The following is a 13285-nucleotide window of genomic DNA, read 5'->3' on the forward strand; positions in this document are numbered from 1 at the left end:
ACTGAGCCCTGCATTGGGCCCTCTGCTCAGTGTGGAGCCGGCTTCCCCCTCTCTCTCTCTGCCTGCCTCTCTGCCTACTTGTGATCTCTCTCTCTCTCTGTCAAATAAATAAAACCTTAAAAAAAATCTATAAAGAGCTTATCAAACTCAACACCCAACAAACTAAAAAACCCAGTTAAGAAATGGGCAGAAGACATGAATAGACATTTCTCCAAAGACGACATACAAATGGCTAACAGGCACATGAAAAGATGCTCAACTGATCACTGATCACTGCTCACTGATCATTAGGGAAATACAAACCAAAACTACAATGTGAAACCACCTCACACCAGTCAGAATGGTTAAAATTAACAGCTCAGGAAACAACAACAGGTGTTGGTGAGGATTCAGGGAAAAGGGAAGCTTCTTACACTGTTGGTGGAGAGGCAAAATGGTACAGTCATTCTAGAAAACAGTGAAGAGGTTCCTCAAAAAAGTTAAAAAATAGAACTACTACATGATCCAGAAATTTCACTACTATGTATTTATCCAAAGGATACAAAAATACTGATTCAAAGGGGCACATGTACCCTAATGTTTATAGAGCACTATCAACAATAGCTAAATTATGGAAAGAGGCTAAATGTCTGTTGACTGATGAATGGATAGATGGATAAAGAAGATGTGGTATATATAAATATAGATATAGATATAGATATAGATAGATACACACACACATATACGCAAGGGAATATTACTGACCCATAACAGTGTGGATGGATCTAGAGTGTATTATGCTAAGCTAAATACAATAGTCAGAAAATGACAGATGCTATATGGTCTCCATTTACATGTGCAATTTAAAAAACAAAAGGATGAATATGGGGGAAAGGAAAAAAAAAGAAGGAGGCAAACCACGAAAGAGACTCTTAACTATAGAGAACAAACTTAGGATTGCTGGAGGGGAGGTGGGTAGGGTTTGGGTTAAATGGTTGATGGGTATTAAGGAGTGCACTTGTGATAAGTACTGGATGTTGTATGTAAGTGTTGAATCACTAAATTTTACTCCTAAAACTAACATTACATTATGTGTTAATTAACTAGAATTTAAATAACCTGAAACATGACAAAAGTAATAAAAAATTAAAATACAATATAATATGATCTATATAATAAAATATATAATATTTAATATAATAATTATAAATATTTCAGATACAAATATATTTCTAAATATATTTGGAATTCCAGATATTATATATGTATTCCAGATATCATATATGAAATTATGTATATATTCCATACCATAAATTTCCCTTTAAGCAATGTTTTTGCTGCATTCTACAAGTTTTAATAAATCCTGTTTTCATTTTCACATAGTGAAAATGAAAATATTTTAAAATTTCTCTTGAGATTTTCTTTGATCCATGATGATTTGGAAGTGTGTAATTTAATCTTCATATATTTAGGGACTTTCCAGAAATCTTTCTATTTTGATTTCTGATTTAATTACACTGTGGTTTGAGAGCAGTGATTATATGATTTTTATTCTTTTAACTTTGTTAAGGTGTGTTTTATGGCCCAGAACATAGTCTGTCTTGGTACTGTTCTGGGTGAACTTGAAAAGAATATATATTTTGTTGTTGTTGGCCAAAGTAGACTACTGATGTCCAGTTGATTGATAGTGCTTTTGAGCTTAATTTTGTCTTTATTGATTTTCTGCCTACTGAAATTGTCCATATTTAATAGAGAGATGTTGAAATCTCCAGGTATAATAGTGGATTGAGGGGTGCCTGGGTGGCTTAGTCTTTAAGTATCTGTCTTGGGCTCAGGTCATGATCCTGGAGTCCTAAGATCCAGGCCCGCATCAGGCTCCTTTCTCATCAGAGAGCCTGCTTCTCCCTCTCCCACTATCCCTGCTTGTGTGCTCTTTCTCACTGTGCCTCTCTCTGTAAAATAAATAAATAAAATCTATTTAGGAGAGCACAAATTGCATGCAGCACTGGGTGTTATATGCAAACAATGAATCATGGAACACTATATCAAAAACTAATGATGTGCTGTACCATGACTAACATAACACAATTTAAAAAATCTTTAAAAGAAATAGTGGATTGATCTATTACTCTTTGCCATTCTATGAGTTTTTGCCTCAAGTAGTTTGGCACTTTGCTGTTAGGCACATACATGTTAAAGATTGCTAAGTTCTTCTTGGAGAATTGGCCTTTTATCATGCAATGCCCTTTATCTCTGATAAATTTCCTTTGATGAGTGTTAGCATGGCATATCTTTCTCCATCCCTTTGCTTTTCATCTTTCTTTTCCCTTTGCATTTAAAGTGGTTTTCTTGTAGACAATGTAGAGTTGCATCCTGGTTTTTGATCCACTCTGACAATTTCTGTCTTTTATTTGGTATATTCAGACCATTGACATTAAGGTGACTATAGATATAGCTGGATTAATCTACCATATTTGTTACTGTTTTTAATTTGTTGTCATTTGCTCTTTGTTCTTGGTTTTGTCTTCCATTCTTTTTCTGCCTTTTGTGGCTCTAGTGGGATATTTTGTATGACTCCTTTTCTCTGCTCTCTGCTTTCTTAGCATATCACTTAAATTTTTTTTTTTACTTTTTTTTGTACTTTTTGCCCTAGAGTTTGCAATATATATTTACTATTATCTAAATTCACTTTCAAAAAACACTATACTACTTCAGGGGTATTGTGAGTACCTTGAAATGAAATATTCCTAATTCCTTTCTCTCGTCTCTTGTATCATTGCTATCATTCATTTCACCTATACTTAAACATATATAAAATACCTATTATGTGTTCCTAATCAAATGTATTGTTGCTATTATTTTTAACTTTTTGATCAAAATTTACCTGTTCAATCTCTTGCAAATGAAAAACAAAAGTTTTTATTTTACCTTCACTTATTCCTTTTCTGATACTCTTCTTCTTCTTCTTTTTTTTAATGTAGATCCATGTGTTTCTCACTTACCATTTGCTTTCTCTCTGAAAAACTTCCTTTAACATTTCTTGTAAGGCAAGTCTCTTGGCATCAAATTCCCTCAATTTTTGTCTACAAAGGTTTTTATTTCTCCTTCACTTTTGAAGGATAACTGTACAAAATATAAAGTTCTAGGTTGGTATCTTTAAATATTTCACTCCTATCTCTTCTTGCTTGCCTCGTTTAAAACAATAACAATCTTTGGTAGAATCTCTTTTGAAAGCACAGGAAATATTTACCAAATTAAACCATAAGCTGGCTCATAAAATTTTCCCCAAATTTCAAAATTGCCTTAGGAGGGCCTGGGTGGCTCAGTCCAACTGACTGAATTAAGCATTTGACTCTTGATTTCAGCTTTCTGGGGGGAAAAAAATGCTATTTCAATGTGTTAAAGACTTTTTAAAAATTTTTTGCATTTTTTTTATGTTTCAAGTTCTTATTTAAATTTCAGTTAATTAGCATCCAATGTAATATTAGTTTTAGGAGTAGAACTTAGTGATTGAACGCTTACATGCAACACCCAATGCTCATCACAAGTGAGTGCCCTCCTTGGTCCCCATCTCCCATTGACCCTATCCTCTCGGCCCACTTCCCCAAGATGTTCTTTTAAATAAAGGTGCTGAATTGATTAATTAATTAATATAAATAATTGAATTAGTTAAATAGTGGAACTTAATCACAAACCTCACAGCATATATACCAAAGTATAAAAAGTAAAACAATAGAATTTCTAATAGTTAATCCTGGAGCATATCATCATGACTTTAGGGGTAGGCCAGGTCTTCTTATATAGTACGTAAAACAGTGAAGGAAATAGTGATACACTGGACTGCATCCCAACTTCCAAATTTTGTTATTCAAAAGACACCAATAAAAACACAAAAACAACCCATAGAGTTGAGAAGCATGAATATATTTAACAGAAGACTCGTTTCCTTTATGTATATAAATTCTACAAACTAATAGGAAAAAGACATTAAAATGGACATAAAATCTGAACAGACACTTGACCAAAAAAATCAATACATAAAATATATGTGTTAAAAGATCCTTTAGTGTCATTACTTATCAGGAAAAGCACAATTTAAAAACCCTATGAGATACCACTACAAGTCTACCAGAATGGTGAAAATTAAAAAAAAAAAAATATATATATATATATATTCCAAATGTTGGCAATAATGTGGAGTATCTGGAAATTTCATACACTGCTTTAAAAGTCATTTGTGAAAACAATGTCTGGCAGCATCTGGTAAAGCTGAACTTACATATATCCTATGGCTCACTCATTCTACTTCTAGATGTGTATCCAATAGAAATGGACACATATTTGCACTGGGTCAAAAACATTCATAGCAGCATGATCCATAATGGCCTAGAACTAGAAATGGCTCAAATATCCACCAGAATTGGAAGAAATAAGTAAACTGTGGTGTACTCATACAGGGGAATACAATACAGCATGGGAAAATAATGGATTTCTAGTCATGCAACAGCAAAGATAAATTTCATAAATCGTGTTCATTGATGAAATTCAGGCACTGAAATACTTAGATTAGATGCTGGTGATGACAACTGAGGGCACTGAGTGTGCTAGCAATGTAATATTTGGATCTGGATTGTACATGTGACCACTGTAAAAATGTGTACAGCTACATACTTAATATTTGTGAACTTTAGAATATGAATGTATGTATGTGAACTTTAGAATATGAATGTATGTTTACCATATGAAATGGTAAAATTTGGAAAATATAGTTCTTAGCCTTTCCAAAATACTTTTGGAACTATATTTTACATTTTTAAAGCAGGACTGTGAAAAAAGAAAGTTCTTCTTACGGAGAAGGATTCTTTTGTATACTCTGCTTTGTTTTTACTACTTAAAAGACCATTTTGAGAAATTATGATTATTTATAATTTAGTAAATTATCAGTCATGTGAATAAGTCTATTTTAGTTTTATAGTAGCAAAATAAATCAAATATGTATTTAAGAAATTTAGAGAAACATCTCAAGGGAAACAATAACTACTAAACAGTGGCTTTCCTAGCTAATGCATTTCCCAAAATACGCTCTTCATAACCAAGGGAATAATTATTCATGCTGAATTTTTCTTTAAATTTCACCAGTGTAACTGAATTGTAATTAAAGGCCCATTGTTTTTTTGCATCCCTCTTAAAACACTTTCTGGAAATGAAAGAACATTTTCTGCATGAAAATAGCAGCCAAGCAATCTTAGTGTTTTGATTGCAATAATTTTAAGTGTTATGGAGTTTCATCCAGAAAGAATTTACCAAGATATCTTAGGTTTAAATTACAAAAGAAAGAAACCAATGCTTTAAATTTAGAATCCAACAGAAAATTATGACTTATAAATTCAGAACAGAAATCTCTCAAGTCCTCATCTTAAACAGCCTTCACAGAGTTCCAGCTCTGAAATGTTGCATTAAAAGAATTTATTCCCCAAATCACTTAGAATAACTTTTGTTGTTTGTTTTAACAGAAGCTTCCCTTTATCCAGACAAATGTGCAAAATCAAGTTTCCTTTGGAAAAATAATGACTTAACATAGAAGGAAATTTTTTCGTTGCTCTCAAAATTGAAGTGTAAAATGTTAGAAGTTTTATGAAACTTACCACTTCTAATGTTATTCCAGTTTGGTCAAAATCGCAGGTACAAGTTGTAATCAGAGTGTATTTAATTTGATTCAGAGTGATTCAATTTGGAGGTACACAATCACTTTCTTTTGGAATTTCCACAATTTTAAATAATGATAGTATCTGAGGAAGGAGATTTAAATATACTTGCTTTGGTGGAGGGATAGTCTACTACGGGATATGCTACTTCTTACTTTAAAACGAGGGGTGCCTGGGTGGCTCAGTAGGTTAAAGCCTCTGCCTTCAGCTCAGATCATGATCCCAGAGTCCTGGGATGGAGCCCAGCATGGAGACCTGCTTTGTGCTCTCTGCTCAGCAGGGAGCCTGCTTCCTCCTCTCTCTCTGCCTGCCTCTCTGCCTATTTGTGATCTCTGTCTGTCAAATAAATAAATAAAATCTTTAAAAAAAAATGAAATCCTGATAAATTCATTCAGCTTCTAAATCACAAGTTTTCTATAATTCTCAAGGATTCTTTCAAAACTACATTTTTAGTGATGCTTAACAAGGCAAACAAGGAAAAATAATCCCACATGATTATGAATGCAAACAATAGAGAGAAATTATCTTTTAGCCTAATGTATTAATTCTTTACAGATAATAAATTAGAGTTCTCATGGAAGTCTTCTATATATTTTTAAAAAATTTATTCCATGTTTTATGTTTTAAGATGCTATTACAATTAACACTTAAAAATTGAATTTTCTAGTTTTTTATTACTGACCTACACAAATACAATTGATTTTCTATACAGTTGACCCTTGAACAACACAGGTATGAACTGTGGGTGTACTTACACATGGATTTTTTTCAGTAAAGACAGGACAATAGTGTATAAAAGATGTTGTGATCCCGAGCTTGGGACCTCTTAGCGTCACCGGCAACAAGTGCGCGGAGGTCCTAGGTCCGGGTTCGAACTCGTAATAAACGACCCCTGCTGTTTGGCTTTGACTCTGGACTCTGGTGGTCCTCTTTGGGAGGGTCTCGGAATTGGAGCATAACACCTCAATTAAATGATGCTTTGTGCAAAAGAGGAAATCTGATTTGTTTGCTTTACACCATTATTCGAGAATCAAAATTTCAAAGTGTTTTTATAAAAGTGCATTTAAGTATACTAGACATCTTCTTAAGTATAGATAACAGTTAGCTTCTATTTTATATCTAAACTGAAATCATACCTATTATTTTTACTGGATTTCCTTTACTATCACTTAGAATGGATGTTCCACGGAAATCCTGAAGAGTCCCTTAGACAATCAGTTCTTCAAATTTTATTAACTGCAAGTATCTTGGGACTAAAAAAGATTGTCTCACAATTGAAAAAAAAGTGTCCAGGTTCTGCTCACAGACCTTCAAGGTAGACAAGACTCTTGTCCACTCCACCAAGAAGGGATGATATTAAGTTTAGGATCCAGTTATTCTAGGAACTTTGAGATCGTTCAAGAAGACACCTCCCCCTCACCTGGGAAGGGCCAAAGAATCAGGGACAGTAATACATTATTATTACTTAAAGATCTCTTAAGTAGACAATAAAAAGACTTCATTGAAAATCCTATCTTATGTACCTATCTCTAATAAAATATAATTACAATACAATTATAATATAATTACAAAATATAACCTATTAATTAATTGAGGAATGGGAAGGAGGAGGAAGTTTCCCCTGATCTTTGTCACAAAGTACCCTAAATCACCAACACCTCATATAAGTTAACACTTTAAATACAATTTTATAGGAAAATATTTATTTTATCTATTTGTTTTGTTTTTAAAGAAAATGCTAGTGGTGCGTTCATAGAAACATGCCCTGGGCTGAGTTTAGAGTATTTTTTAGTAGCATATTCCAAAATGAGCAAATAAGCAAGCCATTTGGTTTATAGCCAATCTTTTTCAATTCAAGCCATTAACATCTCTATAGCAGGTATTTTAAGAGAAAGATACCATCACTGTTTCTCATGATCTATTTTAAGCTTATAAGAAAATAGGGGAAATGGAAGCAATGGTAAGGAATATTTCATGTGGAAGAAACACTTTGTTACATTTGCCTTAAAATTTAGTATTATTGTTGTGCTTCTCAAGCTACAGTGTAATATTTGCAGCAGAAAGCCTTGGCTTGTGAGCAGGATCTGTGGTATGGGTGTTTTGGGCAGTAGGAAGTAAGTACTGCCTCTTTGCCAGCAATCCATTTGACTGCCAATATGCATGGGGTTTTGTTTTTGCCTGGAAGAAGAGACAAGAAATTGGGGGAGGGGGCGGGCAGAAACTCTGAAGAGAACAAAAATGAGAACAACCAGGAAGAGTTGACATTTATTCTCTACCTGCAACCAGCCTGACAGGCAGATTTTAAGCCTTGATAAGTTTCAAGACAAGAACCTTGAGGTATTTTGTGAATGAACAACTGTTAAATTGAGGATACAAAGTAGGTAGGACCTGAGGGTCCAGGGAATGTATGCCAACGTGAAGTTAGGGAAAGGCCAATCTCTGCCTCCTTGAGCCCACTGTCTTAGTACTATCGAACTTGTGCTCAGGTGCCCCTGACAGCCTGGCTGTGGGGAGAGATCGCGCCAGGAGTAGACAGAGATGGCAGAATGATACTGGGTCATTAGTGAGTGCTCCACAGCTAGAGAAGTCTCCTAAAGACCTACAGGAGGTTTTAGAAAGGGCCCACATTCCTGTGGGAGGAAAGTTGGTATCCATATAACCTCATTAATGCTCATAGGTTGGAGGCATCTGGAGTTTTTAGGTTATGCTTACAAGTATAAATTAGGAGGCGGCATCCATGTATGTACAAATATTTCCATACATACTTACAGCACATGTACACTGCCTCTCTTTTCTTCCTGAAAATATCTTGTCTGTCAGTGACCACAGCTAAACCTTAGCCCATCTATGATATTGACCCAGGTCTTCCTTTATTTTTTCACAGCTCAACAAATCCTTCCACAGACAGACCCTTACTCATATGTACTCACAAGTGTTAGGGTTCTCCAGAGAAACAGAACCTATTTGATTGATAGATAGTTTGATAGATTGATAGATTGATAGATAGATATAAGAGGAAATTTATTATAGAATTTGGCTTACATGATTATGGAAGATGGGAAGTCCCATAATCTGCTGTCTGCGCACTGCAGAACTAGGAGGAGGCAGTGGTGTAATTCAGTCCAAGTCCAAAGGCTTGAAAATCAGGGTGCTGATGGTGCAGAGTCCTGGTCTGAATCTGAAAGCCTGAGAATGAGGAGGGCCAACGTCAAAGGACAGAAGATGGCTGTCTCAGCTCAAAAAGAGCAAATGTGTCTTTCCTATGACTTTTGTTCTATTCAGGACCTCAATGGATTTGATGACACCCACTCATATTGGTGAGGGCAGTCTTCTTTACTCCATCTACTGATTCAAATGCTAATCCCTTGGAAACACCCTCACAGATACACCCAGAAATGTTTTACCAATTATCTGGCATCCCTTAGCCCAGTCAGTTGACAGATAAAATTAACCATCAGACCTCACTTCCATAATTCCCTAAGAAAACTATAGTTTTGAAATGACAGCAATTTATTAAAATAAATACTTACTGAGTGAAGATGCTGTATATGCTTTATGCTTCATGTAACAGAAGATACCTTCTGCCTACAGAGAAAGTAAATGGAGTATTAAATAAATAACTAGAAAATAAGTTGGAGTGTGATAACTAAGTTAAAGAGATACCTAATGTAAATTGATCCTAAAATTTATATGTAAATGTAAAGAACATAGAATGGCCAAAACAATCTTGAAAAAGAACTAAGTTGGAGGGCTGGCATTGTTTGATTTCATGACTTAAAGCTACAGTAATCAGGATATTATAATGAGGTCAAATAGTTCATTGGAACAGTATAGCAGAGGAATATCCTACATATCTATGGATAATTAATTTTCAAAAAGGTATTGAGACAATTCAATTGGGAAAGGAAAATGCTTTTGATGTTGTCAGCTGGATGCCCATCTAGGGGGGAAAAAAAACAGTACTGAATAAGTATTTCACAAAATGCGCAGAAATTGATTTGTGATAAATCATAGACCTAAATGTAAAGTTAAAACCACAAAGATACTAGTATGAAATGGGAAAATATATTTGCAGTCTTGGGTTTAACAAAGATTTCCTAATCAGGACTTAAAAGAGAAACAGTGATTAAATAACTTCATTAATATTAAGGCCCATTAAAAGTTGCCCTTACAGGGGCACCTGGGTGGCTCAGTTGGTTAAGTGTTGGATTCTTGATTTCAGTTCAGGTCGAGATCTCAGGGTTGTAAGATGCAGCCCTGAGTTGCACTCCAGCAGCAAGAAGTCTGCTTGAGATTCTCTCTGTTTCCCCACTCGCTCTCCCTTTGCCCCTCTCTGCTTTCACTTGATCTCGCTCTCAAATAAATAGGTCTTTAAAAAAAAAACCCACAAGGGTGCCTGGGTGGCTCAGTGGGTTAAGCTGCTGCTTCGGCTCAGGTCATGATTCCAGGGTCCTGGGATCGAGTCCCGCATCGGGCTTTCTGCTCAGCAGGGTGCCTGCTTTCCTCTCTCTCTGCCTGCCTCTCTGTCTACTTGTGATCTCTCTCTCTGTCAAATAAATAAATAAATAAAATCTTTAAAAATACAAAACAAAACAAAACAAAAAACCCCACAAAGCTTGCTCTTACAAAAATGAATAAAGCTATAGCCTAGTAGAAAATACTTAAAGTGCATATATCTAAAAAAGATTTGTAATCAGAATATGTAAAGAATTTATATTACTCAATGACAGATAATAAAGACCACCCAATTAAAAAGTGGGCAGACTGAAATATGCATCACAAAGTAAGGGTGATTAAAAAATTTTCAACCTGATTTATTCATCCAGGAAATAAAAATTATGTCCTTGGAGAGAAACTTATTTATAATCTCAGGGTGCTAAAATTTAAAAATATTAAGAATATCAAATACTATCAATACTATACTAAGAGCAAATGATACTCTCCTACATTGCTGTTAAAAGTGTAAAATCACAAAACTACTTTGTGTAACTACTTAGCAGTTCCTCATCAGTTAAATATATTCAGAAATTCCTGGTAATCCAGCAATTCCACTCTGAGGCATTTACGCAAGGGAAATGAAAATATATGTCTACCAAAAAAAGCTTATTCTAATAACTGAAACCTGGAAACAAGAAAAATGTCTACCAAAGAACAATAGATTCTTAAAAGTAGTATATTCATACAACTGAATGTTACAGAACAATAAAATAAATGGACAAATAAAAATGAGTGAATATGCAACGTAAATAAATCTAAAAAATGTTATACTAAATCAAGGAATCTGGCTACAAAAAGAATGCACACATTTACATGAAGTTCAAAAATAGACCAAACCAGTCTTTGGTGATGGAAATCAGGACAAGTGATTGTCCCTGGGATTGACCAGTGAAGGGCCCGAGGAAACTGCCTGGGGTTATGCAGTTTCTTTTAATCTTTTTTAAAGTATAGATTGATAGTTGTATTTATTTCTCAAAACTCATGGATTGCACATTTCACTAGGTAAATAGGTAAATGATATCTCACGGGGTACCTGGGTGGCTAGATGGGGTAAGCATTTGCCTTCCACTCAGGTCATGATCTCCAGATCCTAGGATCAAGACCTGCATCAGGCTCTCTGCTCAGTGGGAAATCTGCTTTTCTCTCTTCCTCTCCCTCTGTGTGTATGCCCTCTCTCGCTCTCACTCTGTCTCAAATAAATAAATAAAATCTTTTTAAAAAATAATATCTCAATTAACAACAATAACAACAACAATAAAATAACACTTCGGCTAAAATGGCTAAGCAATTGCTAAAACTGAAAGCAATATGCACACATTTAAAGTATATATAGAAACTTGATATTTAATTTAATAAACTGAAAAAATTACTGCCTTGTGAATGTTTATTTTCTTACCTTCAAAGAAGGCATGTAGATAGGATACATTTTTTCCAAGACCCTACCTAGCATAGGTTTTTTTCTCAAGTTGGGAATATATATAGATATATATGATATTTATATATAATATAAGTATAAATATGTATAAGACTTATTTGTAATTAAATTTAATTTTTTAGTTAGTATTAATAAAAAAGAATCAAATTTGCAATAAATTCAGAGCTGTTACACAGATGATAATTCTTTAAGTACTTTAGATTTTTCAGTAAATTGTATTATTAGGTCAATTTATAATTAAATAAGCATAGGTATTGTAAGCAATATATTTCAATAATTTAAAGGGATTTTTTCTTAAGTGATGTGTATGAAAAAAAAATCCTTCATTTTAATTTTGGAAAATTTGTTTTATTGTTCTGTAATTTTAATGAGCTTTCTCATCATGTACTAATTATTGATAGAGGCAATTTTGGATATCTGTGAGTAAATTTAGGAGTAATATAATTTATTTATTTATTTATTTTTCTTTTTATTATTTTATTTTATTTATTTATTTTTAATTTTTAATTTTTTATAAACATATATTTTTATCCCCAGGGGTACAGGTCTGTGAATCACCAGGTTTACACACTTCACAGCACTCACCCAAGCACATACCCTCCCCAATGTCCATAATCCCACCCCCTTCTCCCAAACCCCCTCCCCCCAGCAACCCTCAGTTTGTTTTGTGAGATTAAGAGTCACTTATGGTTTGTCTCCCTCCCAATCCCATCTTCTTTCATTTTTCTTCTCCTACCCACGTAAGCCCCCATGTTGCATCACCACTTCCTCATATCAGGGAGATCATATGATAGTTGTCTTTCTCTGCTTGACTTATTTTGCTTTATTTTCTGTATATGAGTGGTTGAAGAAGTACATTATTTCCATGGGTTAGCAGGCAGATGGAACTGTAAGTGCTGCCAGTGTTTATCTAGGATTAATCGTTTTTTGATAAGAAAAACATCACATGCATTCTATGGAACCAGTTATTCTTTGCTTAGTTTCTGCCAGCTCCACAAATGTGACTGAGTTGAAGACAATATTCCCCGGCTAAGTTCCTGGGATGCAGGTGAAAGCCAGTGAAAACTGGATCATGTATCTGAAGTATGCTATAGTTTATTTGGAACCCAATCTGCATGTTATTAATGAATTTTTAAATCATCTTCTAAAAAGGAACTAATGAGAGAGCTAAACAATTTACAAGTTTGGTATCTGATTGATGTTCAACATTTATTCTTTCAAGTTTCATTCAACAAATATGCAAATATGGTTACGATGGTGATGAGTTCACTTAAGATATGTGTAGTCTAGTGGGGAGACATTTTTTTGACTGGGGACATTTATGGACTAACTATTATGAGCCAGGCACTGAGAATACAAAGATATAACCATGGCAAATTATATATTTTCATTTCAGGGGGCTCTTAGCTTGATTGGAGAGACATTGACCTGACAGATATTATATTAGAGTACAGAGTACTATGAAGGAAATAAGCACAAGGGTGCATATATGCAAGGAATCTAAACTAGCTTTTGGTTGTGAGTTTCTTAGGGATTTTTAGAGAGGTGTAACATCTTACACAGCCTTTGAAAAAAATACAAATGCATAGGAATTCAGGAAGTAGAAATGAGGGTGGAAACATTTCAAGCAGAGTGAGAAAAATCATTGTAATATCATGCAGACATGAAA

Source organism: Mustela nigripes, chromosome 1, assembly GCF_022355385.1.
Source record: "Mustela nigripes isolate SB6536 chromosome 1, MUSNIG.SB6536, whole genome shotgun sequence".
Classification (NCBI taxonomy): Eukaryota; Metazoa; Chordata; class Mammalia; order Carnivora; family Mustelidae; genus Mustela; species Mustela nigripes.